The sequence below is a fragment of the Sceloporus occidentalis genome, unplaced genomic scaffold (assembly GCF_023333645.1).
Source record: "Sceloporus occidentalis isolate IW3139 unplaced genomic scaffold, rSceOcc1.0.p SCAF_4, whole genome shotgun sequence".
NCBI classification, from domain to species: Eukaryota; Metazoa; Chordata; class Lepidosauria; order Squamata; family Phrynosomatidae; genus Sceloporus; species Sceloporus occidentalis.
The window spans coordinates 187,630,850-187,652,803 of NW_028316984.1; the positions used below are offsets into that span (position 1 = coordinate 187,630,850).

A 21,954-nucleotide genomic window follows, 5' to 3' on the forward strand; every position below is an offset into this window, starting at 1 on the left:
TGCATAAAAAGATATATTCCCAGGCCCGTTACACACGGGCTCTTGAGGCGCCCCCATCACGTGATAGGGGTTGGCCGGGGACCTAGCGTCCACACCGGCCTCACCCCTATCACGTGACGGGGGCATAATAATGGCAGCGCCCTATACACACAGGCGCTGCCATTATTATGTGTCAGACGCATAGCGTCCGCACGTCGCACGGCGCTTATGACGTCGCGAGTGCACGATTGGCGCCTTGCGGCATCATAACCGCGCCGCGGGAAGAAGCACCATTTTGGAGCTTTTTATTTGCTCCGCACGGGAGTCGCGCGGTTTGGCTGCTGCAGCTCCCTCACGGAGCAACCAGCAGCGCCGGCAGACTGCCGCTTTTAGGCGGTCTGTAATGGGCCATAGTTAATGGGAAACCATATGACAAATGTGTGTTGTTGTTTTCTATTCCCCATTCTCAGCCTCGCTTCTAAGGGTGATGTAGATGGATTGATGGCTTGGCATCTTGCAGGTGTAGATATGGAACACGCTGATTATTCTGGAAGAACACCTCTCCAAGTAGTAAGTGCACCCATTGCTTGTTATACATGATGCAAAACACTTCTAAGTTTATGTGTAGTGTGCATTATCACTCATCCCTGTCTTGGTGTATGACATGGTATAACAGGAAGCATTTCACTAAAACCACAATTGAATGTCGTTCTCTTCCACTGAACTGCATAATTCTGCAAAGGCATTATAAATGTTCTGGGTAGTGAAATTCTTGGGATAATAGGTAAAGCAACTTAGAAACTCCTTGAAAGTAAATACTAAAGCCAGGAGCAGATTTACTGTCTCACTGACAAGGGAGCAACCACAGAATCATAGAGTTGCAAGGGACTACAACCCTCTGTCATACAGGAAGACACAACTAAAGTTCCCCTGAAAGATGCTCATACTCATACAACTCTGTCTAAAGACATCCAAAGATGAAGAGTCCATCATCTTTTGGGGCAGTCTATCCCACTGTCAGACAGTTGTCACAGTAAGAAAGTGCTTTCTAACAGTTAGGTGGAATCTCTTTTCTTGTCCTTTGAATTTATTTAATTCAAAGATATAGCTGTGTTAGTCTGTAGAATCAGTATGTAGAGAGATCTTGTAACACCTTTGAAACTAACTGAAAGAAAGAAGCTGGCAGCATGAGCTTTCATAGACTAAAGTCTACTTCCTCAGATGCATATGGTCTTGTTTGAATTTATTGGTTCATGTTCTAGTCTCTGGAGCAGCAAAAAATAAGCTTGCTCCATCTTCTAAATGACAGCTCTTCAGATATTTAATTATAGCTATCATGCCACCTCTCAGTCTTCTCCTCCCTATGCTGAACATACTCTGTTTTGTTAGTTGTTCCTCATAAGGCCATTTCCTTTGATTGTCCTGGTCATTTTTCTTTGGACATGTTCGAGCTTGTTGATAGCCTTCTAGAATTATTGTGCCCAGGACTGGACACAGTATTCCAGATTAGGTCTGAAAACTGCTACTTTTCTTGATCTGGATACTATACTCTTTTGCATGTAACCCAAAATTATATTGGTTTTTTTTGGCTCCTGTCCCAAACTGTTGATTTGTGTTTAGTTTGTGGTCTAGTAAAACCCCTAGATCCTTTTCTCATGTTTGTTTTTCAAGACAGATGTCACTCATCCTGTATTTTCTCATTTCATTTTTCCTGCTTGGATGTAGTATTTTACATTTATCTCTCTCAAAATTCATTTCGTTAGTTGTAGCTCAACTCTCCAATCTGTCAAGATCATTTTGTATTCTGATCCTATCCTCTAAGCAATTTCCTGTCATCCCACTTCCATTGGTGTCATCTGTAAATTGGATAAGCATAGGTTTTATTCCGTCATCTAAGTAATTTATAAAGACATTACAACACTGGGACCAGGGCTCTGAGGCACCACTCTACTCTCAAGGATGAAATGTGGTTGATGAGCACTCTGGGTTCAGTCTGTCAACCAATTACGGATCTACCTAACCGTAGCACAGTTCACCAGCTTGCCTATAACAATATCCTGGGACACCTTGTAAAAAGTCTTACTGAAGCATATACTTTGTTGTTGCTGTTATCCATCCTCAAGTCGATCTCGACCCATGGCGACCCTGTAGGTGAGACATCTCCAAGACTCCCTATGTTCCACCAATCTGCTCAGGTCCTGCAAATTCATACTCATGACCTTTTTAATTGAGTCCATCCATCTAGCATGTGGCCTTCCTCTCTTTCTGCTCAACTACACTTACAGTATTTCCCTGATCTACTAAGTTTATAGCTTTATCAAAAAAAGAGTCATGACTGTGACATGAATTATTTTTGAGACACCCAGGCTGGTGCTCAGTAATCACAGCATTCTTAAGTGTTCATAGGCTGGTATCTTTCCTGGTATCCTTTGTTTGCTAACTGGTTGGTAATTGCTCTGGTTCTCTTTTTTTCCCTTTTGAAGATGGGGACAACATTTGCCCTGTTCCAGTCTTCTGGGACCTCTCTTGTCCTTTAAGAATTCACAAAGATTATTCTGAGATTACATCTGCAAGTTCCTTTAGCACTCTTGGATGCAGTTTATCTGGCCTTGGAAACTTGAATTCATGTAGAGTAGTAGGTCTTCACTTACTACCTACCTCTTCACATATACTGGGCCGTTGTATTCTCACTGCATGATTTATTCTGTTTTCTGTTTTCAGTAGCTGATTGGCAACTAGTACAGGTCTTTCAGGACAAGACCTGTAAGTGCAGTACAAGATGTCCCTAGCTACTGCATTCTGTATTAAGTTGCAATTTATAAACCAAGCTAAAGGGCAGTCCCAGGCAAAGGACATTTTACAGCATTTCAGTCTAGAATTTACCAGTCCATGGATTATGGTGGCCAGGCTATCCTGCTAGAGTCTCTTTCGTGATACATAATGTTAGGCTGCTCCAGACAAGACAGGTGTGTTGGGAAGTTGTAGTATTTATTGCTGTAATTCTTGGGGTTATAAAAAATCTAAACACTGTTTCTATTGTGCCAGACTGTTTTTTGGAAATTCCCAGCACTAGCTGCAGCATTTTATGTCCACCTTTCAGTGTTGCTTTTTTTAAATTCTGAGATATATTGGAACAAAAAGTACCCATTGCTCCTCTTTCTTTTAATTTTTAGTGCATCCGAGAAACAGCATTTTTGCATTATAGCACTATACCTGTAAAACATTTTTTTTAAATCAGAGTATAAAATTTCTTCTACAACCAAACAATGACCTAAGCAAGCTAAATCAGAAAAACAAACAAAAATAACCCTTTGATATTGCTACAAATAGCCTCTAAAAAGAATGGAACAAGTTTCCAATATATTGTGATCCTAAGGGTTTGCCTTTGCCTTCCTCTGAGACTGAGAGAGAGTGGAATCTCTTTCCTGATTCCCAAAGTCACTCAGTGAGTTTCTGGGCCTCAGCGAGGATTTGAACCCTGGTCTGCAGAGTCATAATCCAATGCTCAAACCACTTACACCATCCTGACTCAACATCCAGCAAAACTTAGCAAAACTCAAAGAATTATATCACAAGCTTTCACGCTGCTTTAGACCTATCTGGAAGAACTATATTGCATTTTGATGCTGCATTAACTGCCATGGCTTCAACCTATGCAATCTGAGAGTTATAGTTTCATGCAGCACTAGCATGCTCAAGCAGGGAGGATTTCAGGATATTTGCCTATACATAATGAGATATTTTGGAGATGGGACCCATTCTTAAACATAAAATTCATTTATGTTTCATATACACTTAATACACATATGAGACATGTTTCATATACACCTTCATATACACATACTTTGAAGGTAATTTATACAATATTTTAAATAATTTTGTGCACCAAACAAAGTTTGTGTACACTGAACCATCAGAAGGCAAAGGTGTCACTGTTTCAGCCAAGTTTTGAATTTTGGAGCATTTTGGATTTTCAGATAAGGGATGCTCAATCTGTAATACCTTTGACAAGTCCCAGAAATTTAGCAGATTTTCATGTATTTGTAGGCAAATATTACAAACAACAATCAAACCCTGGACTTCCTGATTCAGCTGAAATCAAAATGAGGTAGGTGTTCCAAATGTTCTGTTTAATTTTTCTGTAATATCAGTGTGCAGAGGGATCTCTGCATCTGATGAAGTAGTCCAAGTCTATGAAAGCTACCGGTAATGCTACAGTTTCTTTTGCACAGTCTCAAAGGCACTACTAGATCCCTTTGCACACTTACATTCCGGACTAAGATGGCTGTGTCTCTGAATTCTGTTTTATAATACGTTTTCCATGGGTGGTTGTTCTAATTTTACTTATGTGAAGACTTGCAGTGACTTCACTAGGGTTGGTATCACCCAGTGCAGTAACACATGGTGTCATCCCCCCACCCCAACTGACCTCCCATACAACACCATACAGAATCCTTAGAAAAGTTTTTTGTACTAATGTTACTCATAAATCGTAATTCTCATATATTTTATTTATTTATTTATATCATTGAATGTAATGGCAATCGTGACATAAACAACTGGCAAAAATTAAAATTATACCTTTAAATTACATTATCATAAGCACTAAATGTGCTTACCTGTACATAGTTTCATGTGGCTAAAGTGAAAATTTGGTAAGATGTGATGTTTTGGAAGAGAAATTAAAAAATATATATTTTTAAAATAGTTTAAAATGTAAAATTCTTAATTTCTAAAAAAAACCCACAAAAACAAAACCTGAGGCCTTTCCTTTCTCCTCCCACTGAGACTTGCCTCACTCACATCATCTCTTCTGTGAAGTTCCATTGTTTTAAAGGGATGCAGGCAAACACCACAGCCCATTTCTGCCTAAAGCAGTGGTTCCCAACCTTTGTTGGGCCGCAACTCATATTGAATTTGTTCAGTGGACCCTTATTATACACTGGGATTTGGTTCCAAGATCCCCCGTGTATAACAAAATCCGTGGATGCTCAAGTCCCATTAAATATAATGACATAGCAAAATGGTGTCCCTTATAAAAAGTGGAAAATCAAGGTTTGATATTTGAAATTTATACTTTTTTGAACATTTTCAAACCGTGGATGCTTGAATCCATGTATAAAAAATCCGTGTATAAGAAGGGCCGACTGTATGTTGTTTGAAAGGAGACTTATTGTAGAAGTTACAATGAACCATTCTCTTTCTGTTTTTCCTTGCAGAGTCTTCCAAATAAGCATTTGAAGAAATTTCTAATAAAAAGATGATTGAATAGTAGGATTGCACTTTATATTTTTTAGTTCTTTTACAGAAGAAAAGCAGTGACATTACTATTGCGGTGGGACTTTCTTATCCACTGGGGTTCAGTACTAGGATCCCCCGTGAATAACAAAATCCGTGGATGCTCAAGTCCAGTTACATATAATGGCAGAGCAAAATGGTGGCCCTCATAGAAAATTCAAAATCAAGGTTTGCTATTTGGAATTTATACATTTTTTGAATATTTTCAAGCCGTGGATAAAAAAAATCTGTTGATTAGGAGGACCGACTCTAGTACTTCTACAAAATCTTTTATTTATTTTATTTTTTATTTATTACAATATATATATTCTACCCTATATCACAGAGTCTTGGGGCAAAGTGTGGATCAGATCAAGTGTAAAAAATGTAGAGCAGTTTAAATTTAAAACAATAAGGAATAATTTAAGAATCTAGGTCCTAGGAGTACATTTTAAGCAACTTTGCAGTTAAAACAAATTAAAATGATTTAAAACTTGTATACATGTGGGCAAAATCATAGACCCTATATGTAAATAAAAAGTCACCTGAAAGAAGCCAGGTTGGGCCATCAAGGGTAGGACATTACCACCAAGGTGCTACATCCTCATGTGATGGTTGGAGTCCTGTTGGTATCTTATGCTTGTATAGGTTGGACATTAATGAACATCTGCATTAATACCAAAGTTGTGAAAATGGAGTTGCATTTGTGATGCTGTTGCACATGCAAATGTTGCACATTGGATCACAAAGTCGGCTGTGCAATGTTACAATTCAACCCAAGGATTACGGAGCATGATCAATACATAACTCTGCAGAGAGATTTATGCTACACAATCCTGATGGAAGATCTCAGACAGTGTATTGATCTCACTATTTGATGAAGTGGGGCAAACAACATGCTCATTGTAAACATGTTGATAATCCATAACATTGTTGTTGAATTATGGTGTTTTAATTCATTTGCAGATGGGAAGACATCGCCACAGGGCCTGGGAAGTTACTTTTTAAAGATAATTTGTTATAGTCACAAGAGAGTCCCATCCCCCTAGTAGTCTTGTACTGTGGCTTATAACATATATAATAAATCAACAGGAAGTCCTTATTCTACTTTGAGAAATGAGAAAGTTATACTTACTTTTTAAAAACTGTAACTATGATGGTAGCTAATATTATCACTAAAATAAATACACTCACAAAAAAGCAATAGAGTTAATAAGAGAATGACATAGCAATATGCCCAGGCTTGCCCTTCTTCTCCCAAGTAATGATACCTGAAAATATTTTTGAAAACTTTTTAAAAATCTAATTTTAAAATATAGACTAGTTGTGTCTTAGAAGAACCAGCTGCTCAAAGAGCATGGCACTGTTGATCAGATGCACAGGGTTGCAAAAGATCCTTAAAGCCCCCCCTCCCAGTTTTTGCAACCCTGTAGATTTTACTGGAAACTAAATCAAAACAAAGAGACATAGAGCATTTTCCCAAAACTTATTTGCATACCCTGTGCCCAGAACTGGGCTTTACATACTGTAAAGAAAACATGAAAAAGCAGCACAGTATAAAAATAGCAATAGAGTTGCTTCATTCTACAGTGACAGAATCAGAGTGGTCTCAGACAATACTCTGCCTTTTCTGTGGTGACTCAAACTGCCCTGCTTTCTTTCTAATAACTGAGTAACAACACATTGGAGCAGTTGGGGATGAATAGGACATAATGCATTTTGCTACCTAAAACATATAGATTCATTAAACAGAGAAACAGGAGAGTCAAACAAAAGATGAAGCTAGGCTACCTAACAGGAAAAAAAAAAACATTAACAGACATAAAGAGACCAACGTAGATGACAAACAACAAACAGGCAAGCCACAGCACATGTCTTTCATGATCTACAGAATGAAGATATTCCAGGAAGAAATAATAAAATGATAGTACTAACGTTAGTGACCTCCAGAATCCTGCCTCATAAGCACTGAAACCGCATTTTGTTGGGGAGATTCTTTGTCCAAATTGCATGCTAGACCTGTCAGTGACCAAAGCACAGTAACTCCCTACATTATACCGCCTTGATATCTTCTGTATATGATCATGTTGGAGAAATACCCTAAAGGGTTTTCTTGCTTATATTTCACACCTTGAGCTCCAGATTGTCTGAGGTGTTTTACGCTGGAGGTGCAAATGTTCTGAGGTGTTTCCATTTTGCACTGGAATTGAACTGAGCCATTCTATTCTAAGGTGGTGTCACTAGGGTTGGCGTTACCTGGTGTGGCAACTCATGGTGTCAGTCCCCCACTGCACTTACCTCTTCTCATATCACAACATACAGAATCCTTAGTAATGTTTTTGTACTAATGTTATTCATAAATTGTAATTCCCATATATCGCTATGTTGTGACATAAACAGCTAGCAAAATTAAAATTATACTTTTAAATTACAATATCATATACACTCGTCCCTCCATTTGTGCGGACTTCGGATCCGCATTCCTCACTTACTCATGAGGGGCAGAGGGACTTAGAATGGGGCATGCACCGTGAGGCCACACCGCTATTCAAGCCAATAGGACTTGAATATTGGCGGATTCCTGCTTTCGTGGGAGGGTCCGGAATGAATCGTCTGCAAAAACGGAGGGGTGACTATACGTAGTTTCATTTCGTTAACCGAAAATTTGTGATGTTTTTAAAATAAATTAAAAAGAAATATTTGTTTTTAATTTTAAATTTAAATGAAATTAAATATATTTTTTAAAAACCGGAGACCTCTCTTTTCTCCTTCCACTGAGCCTCATCCCACTCACGCCATCTCTTCCACTGAGCTCCAGTGTTTTAAAGGGATGCAAGCAAATACCACAGTTTGTGTGGGCCAAAAGGCAGATGTTTGGGAAGCACTCCCCTCAGGTCCTAGGGGGTGTCACCTGGTGTGGCCTGTGCTCCCTGCACCCCTCTAGTAATGCCCCTGCCATTCTGATCCAGGTTCATACAGATTGGTCCAAGTTAATTTAGGTCCAAAACACACTGGAGAAATAATCCAGTTTGAGGCCACTTTAACTGCCCTGGCTCAGTGCTATGGAATCCTCAGAACTGTAGTTTATTGAGGGACCAGAGCTCTCTGACAAGAAGGCTAAATGTCTCACAAAACTACAGTTCCCAGGATTGGCGAGTATTGAGCCAGGGCAGTTAAAGCGGTCTCAAACTGGATTATTTCTGCAGTGTGTTTACGATGTCAATCCACCTCATGATGCGGCTCAATCAGTTGCACATTTGCCTCAATCAGTTGCCTATTAAAGCTCCTGCATGTTTCTTTCCTTGCACTGGCATCTTTACTAGCTGATACCACTTCGAGGAAGTACTTTGTTAGGCTCTGTAATGGAAGGATGAATAGTTACAGTTCTGTGTTCAATACCCACTGCCTTCCAGAATCACTAGCATGTTGGAAAATACTGAACTAGGAATATAAAACAACACAATCACTATTCTTTGTTGTTCAATGCAAGTGTTTTCTAATAAATATTCATATCCTTTATCCATAGGGTCATCCTTTCTGGGCTATATTTTGACACCATCTGCCTACACCTAAACACCTATTCACTTATATCTGCCAGAGTTGCTACTAGATTAGAACATCCTTGCTGACCTGCCTCCCCACTCCTTTTTCTCCCATTATCCCCCATCTTTATCTTTATTCTACCCAGACCCCGCATGAAACTCTTATTTTATTTTAATTGTTATTGTATATTAATGTTTTTAACTTCTTTTCTTGGTTTAATCTCCTTTTAGCATTTAATTATGTTTTTATGACTGGGGGGAGGGATGGGGATGTTGGAAATTTTTATGTATTCTCTTTTACTTATATCTTGTTTTACTGCTGTAATCCGCTTGGATTCCTAGAGATTAAGCAGAATATAATAATAATAATAATAATAATAATAATAAACTAGGGACAAAACTATACTATGTTTCTCACTGATACTGTATTGTGTCCAACATGATCCTTTTCTACTGACCAGAACTTTTACACCTGAATTGGCAGTCTCTAACTGGCATCAGCATATCACAAGTAATGGTGTGATTCTTACCACACACATTTCCATCTAGTTTCATATGGGTTTTCTCTGTTCTGTCTAAATATTGCTGCAAGCTCTGAGATGCAATCCTGTAGAATATGAATCATCTCTATCATAGGAGAAAGTCTAGTGTGTATTACCATCATCACACACCCTTGGTGACTAATTCGGTTACCCAAACATCTCATTTTCTTCTGTACACACATTATCGTCAGTCAGGACGTCTGGAAGACATTGAACATTTCCAATACTGAAAATAAAAACCTTTTAACTGAATACTCAGTTCAGAAGCAGTGTCCAATAACTATGCAATATGGGAAATTGAATTTGAGGCAAGTTCTGCATTTATAAAAAAAACCTACCAGATGTTTTCATAATACACAATCCCACAATTGCCTCATTTTACATGTTAATTTTAGATTAATTTTAGTAAATTTGATTGTGTTTTTTGATGTTTTGTAGTTATTAATTGGGGGTTAGGGATTATGTTAACTATGTTATTGTGATTTTATTATTGTTACCTACCTCAATCCTTTGGGGAGAGGCGGGCTATAAATAATAATAATAATAATAATAATAATAATAATAATACCCTTTCCTCGAATTTTGTTGAACACAATGTGCTTTTTTCTTCTCCCAGTATTTTCCCTTTGAAGCCATGACTACAGAGTTTATCTGTGCTCTACCCTGTCAAGCTACATGTCCTGCCTGCTTACTTTGCTTGCAACCCTGCATGCCTTCCATCATTTGATGAAGACTGTGTTCTGTTATTCCCTTTCCTTAGCAGCTGCTCCTTCCTTATCTTGTTGAAAATTCTTTGAATTTCTTGTTGACCCCATTATATCTGGACTTCACATTTCAAGTTTCCTTTGCTGAGCACAGACCACTAAGCATGGTCCTTATCTTTCCATCCTGCCATACTCTATTGGGCTTCCTGTGGCTTCCATTGTAGGACCAACTTTGTTAAAATTATTACTTGCATTGCATCCCCCATCTTTCTTTCTTTCTTTCTTTCTTTCTTTCTTTCTTTCTTTCTTTCTTTCTTTGCTAAGGGTCTTATTCTTCATGTTATTAATGACTAAGACATTTAAATTATTCCCCACATTTCCTGAACTATTAGATTCTAGCACTCAGTGGTTTTAGCTTGTTCTTCCAGCCTGTGACTAAAACTTAACAGTTATTAACCTACTCTCTGCTTCTAGTGGAGAGGGAGCTGGCTTTACATTTGCATGAAGGTTTGTTATGAGTAAACACAGTTTTATAGTCTTTTTAAAAAGGTTTTACTGTCGCCTTTGCTCTGGCACCCAAATCCTGGCCTCTCTCCAGTAGGCCTTCAGGCTGCCCTGGGGCAATCTCCACCTTGTATTATTTAGGCATCTGGTACAGACAGCTTCAAATAAGCTCATTCTGACTCCTCAGAATACGAGGGAAATAATGGGCTGTAGCATAATATAGTGGAATGGGAAAAGTCTATCACAAACAGTGCAAAGATGGAATAAGAAGTAAAAACCATTCAATGAGCTGCTACCATCCAGTTTTCCCAGCTAACACTAGATGACTTCTCAGAAGCTATCTTATCTTGAGGAGACAAGAGAAGAAGCTCAAACAGCTTGGTGAATTGTTACTGCCCAGCTCTCAGTAATAACCTGTCCCCTTCACTTGCTATCAGAAGTGATTGTGAGGAGTAAACTTGCCCCAAGGGGTTCAGAGAGAAAGTCTTGGTGGTGGCCTTTCTTTTCCCAACTAACACCAGCTCTGAAGAATCATCTTGCCCCGAGGGAATGGAGAAGCTGACTAAGAACTCAGGAAGACACAAGGAAATGGAAAAACTGCAAACAGGAGGACTGAAAATGTCAGCCCTAGAGAATAGAGGCATGACATACCTAAATACAGTTGTCAATTTTATTTATGTTGTTGTTAATTGCCTTAGAGCCGACCTCACCACATGGCGATCCTGTGGATAAGATGTCTTCCAAGATTCCCTGTCCTTGACTGCCTTGCTCAGATCCTGTATGCTCAGGTCCCTGGCATCTCTGATTGAGTCTAACCATCTGGCATGTCATCTTCCTCTCTTTCTAATGCCTTCTACTGTTCCTAGCATCATGGTCTTTTCTAATGATTCATTTCTTCTCATGATGTGGCCAAAGTACAACAGTCTCAATTTAGTCATCCTGGCTTCCAGAGAAAGAGAAGAAGAATATATTGCACAGATATAAGAACAAATAAAACAGTACAAGAACAGTTATCAATCTATGTAGAGACATTACCCATCCTTGTCTTACATAATGTAACTAGTAATTGCATAAACTTGCTTAAGAATTCAGCAGTTCTACAGGATACATCAGATAACAACTAAATACAGACCTTGGCGTGAGATAAAAGACCCTTAGATGTTTTAAAGTTTACAGTTGAGTGACATATTTAATTCTATGGTCACCATACATGGGGCATTATAGCAGAACACGGATTAGATCCTCAGCTGAAAAAAATTGCATCAACAGACTCTGTATTCAAAAGGTAAACTCTTATAATCATATGTTTGGACTTCTAAAGGAGTCTAAAGGAGTCTATAGTCTAGCCTGAGTAATGGCTATCCTCAGTTTAATATCCATTATGTCCACTATGTATCTTGGTAGAGACAGGTACAATGGGACAAAAGAAATATAGAATGGATTTGTTTGACAAGATTTGTCAAGCTCAGTATCATTTGCAACAATAAACATTTGGCTTTATCATGGCCTTGGGACAAAAGAAATGATACTGAGAAATCCAGATTCATGGCAGTCATGTGCATTCTATGTATCCATATATGAGGGCCCTCTACACCCAGGGTCATTAGAAGAATCTCAGATAATTGTCAAAATATGAATTTTAATCAAAAGAGCTAATCTAAGAGTGTCAGCTCATGATTCTTTGTTCTGCATGGAAGACAGATAGGTTTGTAGAGATGGACATAACCAAAAATCTGCACCAGAAGTTGTTTTCCACTTTCCCCTGTTGGGCTAAATTTATTAAACCCCATAACTGAGCCCTAAATAAAAGCATAGGGAGAATCCTGGTTTTAACAGAGTTCCAGCACAGGCTGGATCAAATAATCTATTTTAGTAAAATCTTAGAAGACCTTTTAGACTTTTTCGGCTACCAGTGCACTTTTTTGGATTTGAAAAGACCAGTTACTAGTCCAATGAAAAACCGCATCAAGGTATTTGTAAGAGGAAACCTGCTCAAGTTTGTTCCCATCCAACTGCTAATTATAAATTTATAACTTATAAATTTGCTAAATACCATGGTTTTTTTCTTTTCATAGTTGATTGAAAGAAGTTCATTCTTACAATAAATGCTGAAATGTTTTCAGCAATCTACGTAGGCCAATTTGAGTATATAAAATCAGTACAGCATTGTCTGTGTAAAAAAGAATGGAAAACCATTGATTACAATCATCAACTGGAAAATACTGATTGCCTCCCTAGAACTCAACCAGATCATATCTGCATAGATTAAAAAGAAGGGATGCAAATAAGCAACCTTGACTTACACCTTTCGTGACTGGTATCAAATCAGTTAAATGTCCTCCATCTGATCTGACTCTCATGGATGTATTTGAATAAAGAGCTCTTATACATTTTAAAAGCTTGAAATCAATACCTAACACCTGAAGTTTGGTCCATGGGCATTCATGTGAAATGGAGTCAAAAGTGGTCTTAAGATCAATAAATGCCACAAAAACCCGCTTTACTATTCCGGCCAGGTACTTATCAACCACAGATTTTAATATAAAGCAATTATCAACAGTAGACCCGCCAGATCAGACTACTGCCTGTTCTGGGGCCAGGATAGCATATTTCTCTACCTACTCCTCAAATTTGTCAAGGAGAAGTTGGGCATAGATCTTCCCTGATACATCTAGGAGGCTAAGTGGCCTATAATTTGAGGATTATTTCTCAGTCTCTTCTTATGGATAGAACACAATGGCAGACAACCAACTAGATAGAATTGCTCTGTGTCCTAGTCTCTGGAGCAGCAGAAAACAGGAGACAAGGACATGGAGCAATAAAGACATTCCTCCTAAACATTAGGAAGAACTTCCTGACAGTAAGAACTGTTCAACAGTAGAACACATTCCCTCAGACAGAGTATGGTTCAGTCTCCTTCTTTGGAGGTTTTTAAACAGAGGCTGGATGCTTTAATTGTGTGTTCCTGCATGGGAGGGGGTTGGACTGGGTGGCCCTTGAAGTCTCTTCCAACTCTGAGTCCCTATTTTGGGAGAAAGGTGGGATATAAGAAAATAAAGTAATAATTATAATGATAATTCTGACTTGAATTATCCACCACATCCTCTTTCTAAGCAGCTCAGAATTACAATGAGTGTGCTTTCTTAAACCCATTCCAGATGATGATGATAATAATGCTGATTTCTTTACTGCCTCTCCCCATGGATTGAGGCAGGGAGCAGCAACAATTAACAGACACAACACATCAGTTAAAACACACGATAGTTAATATCACTTATACAGTAGAAAGGCTCCTGAAATACTTGCAATTAGATAAGACAATACAAATACACCAACAATATACTGCTGAATTAAAAAATAATAATTTGCTTGAGGGCAATAAGTGTATAATACTATAATGATATAAAGTAGTACGGTCAGCGCTCCTTATCCACGGATTCTTCATCCATGGATTCAAGCATCCAGTTTGAAAACGTTAAAAATATATATACCAAAACCAAACCTTGATTATGCCATTTTATATAAGGGACACCACTTTATTATCAATTGTATTTAATGAGACTTGAGCATCCATGGATTTTGGTACCCACGTGGGGTTCTGGAACCAAACCCTAGTGGATACCAAGGATCCACTGAATAGTAGTATAGCAATATGATAAGAACAAAAAGTGTTTAACACACGTAAGAGCAGTCACTGAGGATGAAAAGGAAAATGCAAACTGACTTAGTTTTTAGACTCCTGGCAAAGTATAGTCTATGGTTTATGAGAACCACAAATAGAGCAGCAGGTTCCAGGCAACTGTGTGTCATAGAGCTTTGACTTTCAGTTCTCTTCCTCAACTAAGCCCTATCTGCAAACAGCAACCAACAGTTCCTTAGCAGCAAATCCCCCCAAAAGACCCACAGACTGCAATACAGTGTGACCCACCAGGGAATCAAAAGCTTTGCTCCCAGGAGTGAAACCTCAAAAATATTCCTTCCACCCCAGAATTTCCTGGGCTTCCAAATGCCATTCCAACCACATTTATGCGTATCTCTGCACGTTTTACTGCTCAGATGTACTAACAATTGAATAAAGATGGTGTTGATGATGTGAATGTATTCAATACACATTTAAGGCATGCAGAGTTTTATCCCAGATCTATTTGCATTGGGTGTTCACACTGCCAAGAATGCAAATCTTTTTAAAAAAAAACTTGGAGGGAAAAAACTGGTGTTGCTTATCGTGGGTTAAGTGGGTTTTTTGGCAGTTCCCTCCCCCAAACTTAATCAGGTGCATTCAGGATGCATGTGAATAACAGATATTCAACCCGGATTCATCCTGGATTATTTTCCTCATCTGAATTAGTAAGAATCAGAGAGGTATTCTAATAAAACAGTAAGGAGCTAGGGAGAGAATGAGACGAAAGGCTTCGGTAAGGATCAGATAAAGATGCTGACTGGAGAGAGAGTTCATTTCAATCAGTCCAGAGGAGACTGGGATAAGCTCGCAAGTGTATGTTAATGTAACCACACTAAGTTGAAGTAACTAGCTAAGAACCTTTCTTTATATTATTTAATAAAGTTACTGTTTATTTTTCACAACAGATGTCTTTGAATGAATTCTGTACACTTTAATGAAGGCAACTGCACTACCTAAGATATTGATTTAATAAGTTATTTGTGACCCTAGCCCTGACATACTTAGGGAGAGTGTTAAAAGGGTGAAAGCAGGGCAGGTATGATTGAGGGGGTGAAGTACAGTTGAAGAAGAAGTAAAAGGTAACCTCAGGCATATAAGGAAGGTCCCGTCACAACTGTTTATCAAATGTAAAGGTAGAAAGACTCCACAGGCTGTGGAGCTCCAAAGCAAAGCTTATCTTATCCCTATCCTGCAGCCTCCTCTAAATCTTTGTATGAATGCTTCCAAGGAGAGTTCAGGCTTGATGTGTTCTAGAATCCATTTGTTTGCCATTTTAGCTGTCCATGGTATCTTCAGCACTCTTTTCTACCACCACATCTCAAATGAGTTGATTTTCCTTCTATCAGCCTTCTTCACTGTCCAACACTCACATCTGTACATTGTGATGGGGAATACAATGGCTTGGTCTATCCTTACTTTAGTTATGTCTTTATTTATTCCTTGCCTTTCTCCCGAAACTGGGATTCAAGGTGGCTTGGTTCCAGAATAGGTATATTTAATGGCTTAGTGAAACAGGCTTCAGAGACTGGAGCACTGGTTTTTTTTAAAAAGTATTATTAATAGGACAATGACAACTTCACCTACACCCATCAAGCTTCTCTTTTTCTTCTGAATATAGCTTAAAAACTTACAATAGCTGACAAGAGGGAAGAAGTTCCCTCTACTCCTATAGTGTAAAGTATTGTGTGTGTATGTGTGTGGCTTGATCTTCAATGGACAATTATATATATTTTTTATGAATGAACATCAGCAAAGAACTCCACCTAGCGGAGATGTAAACCATTAAAGTGGTTTGTTGTATAGAATAAATTGCCTGTTTTCTTTGGATTCTCCTTGGAGGATTGGCTGTCATCATGAATACCTGAATTTCAAAATGTACCATTGTACCTTTGGTTATATTCCCATGCATCTTCACAACTGAATTATTCATCAGCATCACGTTGTTCCTCTTCTTCCTTCTCGGCCCCTTTCTTTGTACCTTCTATACTGTAAACCTGAAGATTGAGAGTGTGTGGTTGTTGATTTTTGCAGGCTGCTGTATGAGCTTTTTTGGATAAATAAATGAATAAACAAGCCAGTAAATACATGGAATTTAGTGTAGTTTTGGCTAATGTAGCCAATGTAAGTCCTTTTAATAAAATGTGAATTAAATGCACACTGAGTCCATATCCAATCCAATGTACAGATTAAGGGGGGAAAAAACTACAGACACAACCAAACCAGATAACACATGAACAAAGCATTTAAATAATAATACAATGGGAAAAGAAATCACTAATTAAATGGACACAAATCCTCCTTGCATATCTTCCCACCCTGAGGCCTTGTTATTCACCAACAGACCAACACAAACATTAACATGTAAATCATTTCTTCTCAACCAAGGATCGCATAGTATATATCCCGCACGCACCTCCATGCCACCATAATCTGAAGATGCCAGCCAAAGACACTGGCAAAATGTCAGGAATAAATTCTTCTAGAACATAGCCACATAGCCTGAAAAACCCACAAAAAATGACGAAGTGTTTATCAACTGAAAGAGTGTTGGGCATAACTGAATGTCAGATATACCCTTGAAAAGAAAACAATCACTAATTGTGGCAGACTTTGTATGAAAATGATGGCATTCTGAACCATGAAACAATTTAACAGACTTAACTAAGTGGAAATAATAAATCAGCAAAGTGGGATGGAAAAAGAAAGAAAGAAAGTTGTAGCCTCCATGGTAGAAGTAAAATGGAAAATCATATGAAATTTAAAAATGGGATGGAACGTGAAATCATAAAGAAGAATCAAATTGGAAATATAACACATGTAAGGAAATAAAAAGTGATGAAAATCAGACATTTACAAAAATGTATATAAGATGTGAAAGCTCAGATAACAGTAATGGTTTACTTCTGCATTCTGTTTCCACCACTAGCAAACCCCACCGATCCTTCTGGGAAACAGAGCACACTTGCCCTATTTTCCAGCAATTCTGTGCTTCTTGAAGACCTTCGTAATGTGATTCTGATTGGAAACAAGACATGCACTTCCTGGGTGCCATATTTCCCAGCAGAATTACTTGGATTGGAAGTAGAAAGCCAGATTGGGGTAGTGATGCAGAAATGACAAAGAGTACATACAGGTGGAGATTCCTCTGTGAGCCAGTCTACACATGAGCATTTTCTGCAGATTGTTGCGATTTTTTGCTTGTGACCTTTCTCATTCCCTTTCATGTTTATTTGCATATATGCAAATGCTGTGACCCCCACACAACACCATCTTTATTTACGATGGCATGTACGATAGTACTGTCTGTGAATTATTTGCAGCCACAGACAACCTGCTGATGCAATTTTTTTTGCTGTCTATTAAATGATGTGTGCACACATATTTCTGTTGTTATCCATTTCTGCTGGTGTTGTCATTGAGAGCAATCTGGCTGACAAACATCATGGAGGGGGCTTTGGAGTGTGGCATTGCTCTATTTGGAGTGCTGCATTGCTCTGCATTGTGAACTGACAAAATATCTGAAGGAAATTGCCATAGATAGGGTCACAATATCACAATGACAATAAAATAAAATAAAAATTATACAGTTTGGAGTGTGCCACACTATCCAATGACTCCTCACTGATTTGCTAAATTCTTGGATAGAACCTGAATTGTTGATGGTCCAAAACTCAAGCTGGAATTTGGTAGAGTGTGAAGTTTAATAATAGTAATAACTATTTACTGTCAGTTACAGTAATAACTAGTAATAGTAATAACAAAAACATTATTTAAAAAGAGAATTTGCTTCCCCACCCCACGTACAGGATATTTCACTATTGCTTAGTTGCTTTTTTTTCCTGTTAAAGAATGGGCCTGTAAGTTGATGAAAACTTTTTTCCCCTCACAAAATGAGAGGAAGGAAATAGAGATGGAGAAACTGGTCTGTGAAAATTACCATGACCAGCTGTCACAGTAAGACTTACACTTTCTCCTGTTCTGCCTTAAGTTATTTTAAAAGACACGTAGGCAGCTTTATTCTCTCCCGCCCCCATGGCATTTAAAGTTCCAATTTTTGCGGGGTAACATTACTAAATGTACGTAGGTCTATGGACAGATCTTAGCTATGATTAAGTACTGGAAACATCTGCGTTCAGAAATAGCAGCATTGCCATTGAATGTCCACTGCTCACACTCATGCAGGTGGTCTGGGGAATCAAGAGTAATAGGTTATTTTTTCCCCATACAAGTTGAGTCCCTCTTATCCAAAATGCTTGGGACCAGAAGTGTTTGGGATTTTTTCAGATTTTGGAATATTTACCTATACAGAATGAGGTATCTTGGAGATGGGACCCAAGTCTAAACATGAAATCCATTTATGTTTCATATACACCTTATACACATTGCCTGAAGGGAGGTTTATACACAGTATTTTTAACAATTTTGTGCAATAAAGTTTGTGTGAACCTTCAGAAAGCAAAGGCGTCTCTGTCTCAGCCACTCATGTGGGCAGTTATGGATTTTGGAATATTTCGGATTTCAGAATTCCTCATAAGAGATATTCAGACTGAATGCAGCTCCTAGAATTGCAGAGCTGTTGACCATGCTGGCTGGGGGAATATGGGAGCTGTAGTCCAAAAAGTGACTTCCCCCACATTCTAGGGACAATGGTGCATCTACACTGCAGAAATAATGCAGTTTGACACCACTTTAAGTGCTGCAGCTCCATCCTATGGAAACTCGAGATTTGTTGTTTTACAAAGTCTTTAGAAAGCCTGGTGTAGTGCTTTGAGTGTTGGACTGAGACTCTGGAGACCAGGGTTTGGTTCCCAGCTTGACCATGGAAACCCACTATGTGTATATAAATACATGGAGGCTGTGTGTATGATTTTGTATGTAAAGGTATAATTTTAATTTTGCTAGTTGTTTTATGTCACAGCTATTACTATGACATTCAGCAATAGGCAGGAATTATGGTTAGTGAGAAAGAGCAGTACAAAAAACTTTCTTAACAATTCTGTATGGAGTGGTAATGGGAGAAAGTCAAGGGGAGAGTGACACCATGAGTTATGGCACCGAGTGACGCCAGCCTTAGTGACACCCCTGACAACAACAAAGGTCTTTAGCCTTCTCTGCAAAAGAGTGCCTCATCTAATTACAAATCCCTGTATTCTGTAGGATGGACCCATGGCAGTTAAAGTGGTGTCAAAAACTGCACTATTTCTACATTGTAGATGCATCCTAGAGGTCACCCTAAGGCAAAACATTCGCTCAGGGGACCCGAAGTGGTTTGCACATTCTTGTGGTATCGCCCGCCAAGTGCAGTTTAATGTCCACAAACTACCCACCACCTGCTATCCCCAAACAAGTACAGAGTGACCTTTTTGTCCCGTTTTTATTTTTTTACTTATTACCTCAGCTGGTTCAAATGAGAAACAGCGAATCATAGAATCATAGAGTTGGAAGACACCACAAGGGCCATCCAATCCAACCCCATTCTGCCATGCAGGAACTCTCAATCAAAGCATCCCTGACAGATGGCCATCCAGCCTCTATTTAAACAGCTTCAAGAATAGAGACTCCACCACTTTCCGAGGGAGTTTGTTCCACTATCGAACAGCCCTTACTGTCAGGAAGTTCCTCCTAATGTTGAGGTGGAATCTCTTTTCCTGTAGCTTGCATCCATTGTTCTGGGTCCTGTTCTCTGGAGCAGCAGAAAACAAGCTTGATCCATCCTCAATATGACACCTTTCAAACAGGGCTAGCATATCAGCTCTTGACCTTATCTTGTCCAGGCTAAACCTCAAGAGACCACAAGGGCCATCCAGTCCAACCCCATGCCATGCAAGAACTCCCAATGAAAGCACTCCAGACAGATGACCATCCAGCTGCTATTTAAAAACCTCAAAAGATGGAGACTCTACCACACTTCCACTGTCAAATAGCAATTACTGCATGGAAGTTCTTCCTAATGTTTAGGTGGAATCTCTTTTCCTCTAGTTTGCATTCATTGCTCCAAGTCCTATTCTCTGGAGCAGCAGAAAACAAGCTTTTTTCATCCTCAGTATGACATCCCTCCAAACATTAAAATTAAATTTAGTGTGTTGTAACGTTTTAAGCTTTTTACTGTTTTAATTGGACTATTTGAATTGTTTTTTAAAGTGTTGTTTTAATGTAGCAGAATTCAAAGTTATAGCCGTGTCAGTCTGTAGAATCAGTATGTAAAGAGATCTTGTGGCACCTTTGAGACTAACTGAAAGAAAGAAGTTGGCAGCATGAGCTTCCATAGGCTTCGTAGTCTACATCCTCAGATGCATTTGGAGACTTAAGTGGACTGAAGTCTACGAAAGCTCATGCTGCCAACTTCTTTCTTTCAGTTAGCCTCAAAGATGCTACAAGATCACTACATATTGTTTTAATGTGTTTATATATATATATATTGTGAGCTGCCTTGGGTCCCAACTTGAGAGAAGGTGGGATAAAAATAAAATAATAAATAAATATTTCCCCAGGTTGTCATCTTTCTGGGTCTGATGGTTTGCTCTCCTAACTCAATGGAGCTGGTGCAGGGTCTTTCAGCTCCTGAACTCCTTTATTTTCTTGCTGATGGTAACTAATTCGGCTGAGTTGGTAACTGATTTGGCTAAGTTGGTAACTAATTCGGCTGAGGTGTAAGAAATGCCCTTTCCGGCTGTCTGGGCCTGCTTGCCACCAAAAGACAGCTCTTTGCCTGCTCACAGCAAAGACTGCTCCCCAACTAAAACCTCTAGCTACAGCAGAGCATGTTGGGAAAGGGCAAACCAAACCTGGAAATAATGCAGGGGAATCCTACAGCTCCTCCCACAAACTAATACAAAGAACTTTTCTACACTAAAATAATCTATGGCCTGAACGAAAATAAAAGAAAATGTAGGGGGAAGTCCAATCAGTCCTGGCAGGACATCACACTTTCCTTGGCCATCCTCTGAGGCTGAGACAGTGTGACTTGTTAATACATACTAACATGTATTAAATTTAATTATTTTTATAGAACATACGCCACAAGCAGGCTTATTTTTATCTATTTTAATTGATTGTATGTACAGCGCTGTGTTAATTTATAGCGCTATGTAAATAAAGCTTAATAATAATAATAATAATAATAATAATATAACAGTGGTCCCCAAACAGTGCCCTTTGAGAGATTGGGGACTTCAGCTCCCAGAAGCCTCAGCCATGTTGACCAATAGCAAGAGATTCTGGGAGTTGAAGTCCCCCCAAAAAGATCCCTTAAAGAGCACAGTTTGGGGACCATTTGTTGTAGAGGGGGAAAATGATAATTGTTTGGATGTTATTATATATTTATTTATTTTACTTTTATGCTGCCTTTCTCCCAAAGTGGGACCCAAGGCGGCTAACATATATAAAACACAATTGTATGATTAATTTGATTATTTTCATATAAGAAATCACACTATAATAATATAATTTAATAATATAATAATATAACATAATTATAATAATATAATTTAATTATATTAAATACAATATAATAATAATGGCTCGCTACACACACACGCACACACACATATATATATATATATATATATTATAATGTTTTAAACTTTTTAATTGTAATTAAATTGTACAATTATAATAATAAAATGTAAAATTATAAATACAAAATGTATTTTTTATAATTTATTAGATTTTTTACTACAGTAATTAAATCATTGTTTATTATTTATTTATTTACTGTCATTTAT

At 38.4% G+C, this 21,954-nt stretch overlaps 1 pseudogene across 1 annotated transcript in view; it reads left to right on the top strand.

Moving 5' to 3' along the window:
• The window catches only part of LOC149315162 (60 kDa lysophospholipase-like), a 37,145-nt pseudogene extending 27,880 nt beyond the window's left edge, over positions 1-9,265 (top strand). The window contains exons 14-15 of the transcript XR_016281031.1: positions 450-549; positions 8,783-9,265. The product of XR_016281031.1 is annotated as a 60 kDa lysophospholipase-like (transcript). The remainder of the gene's footprint in view (positions 1-449; positions 550-8,782) is intronic.
• Positions 9,266-21,954: the final 12,689 nt, after the last annotated feature.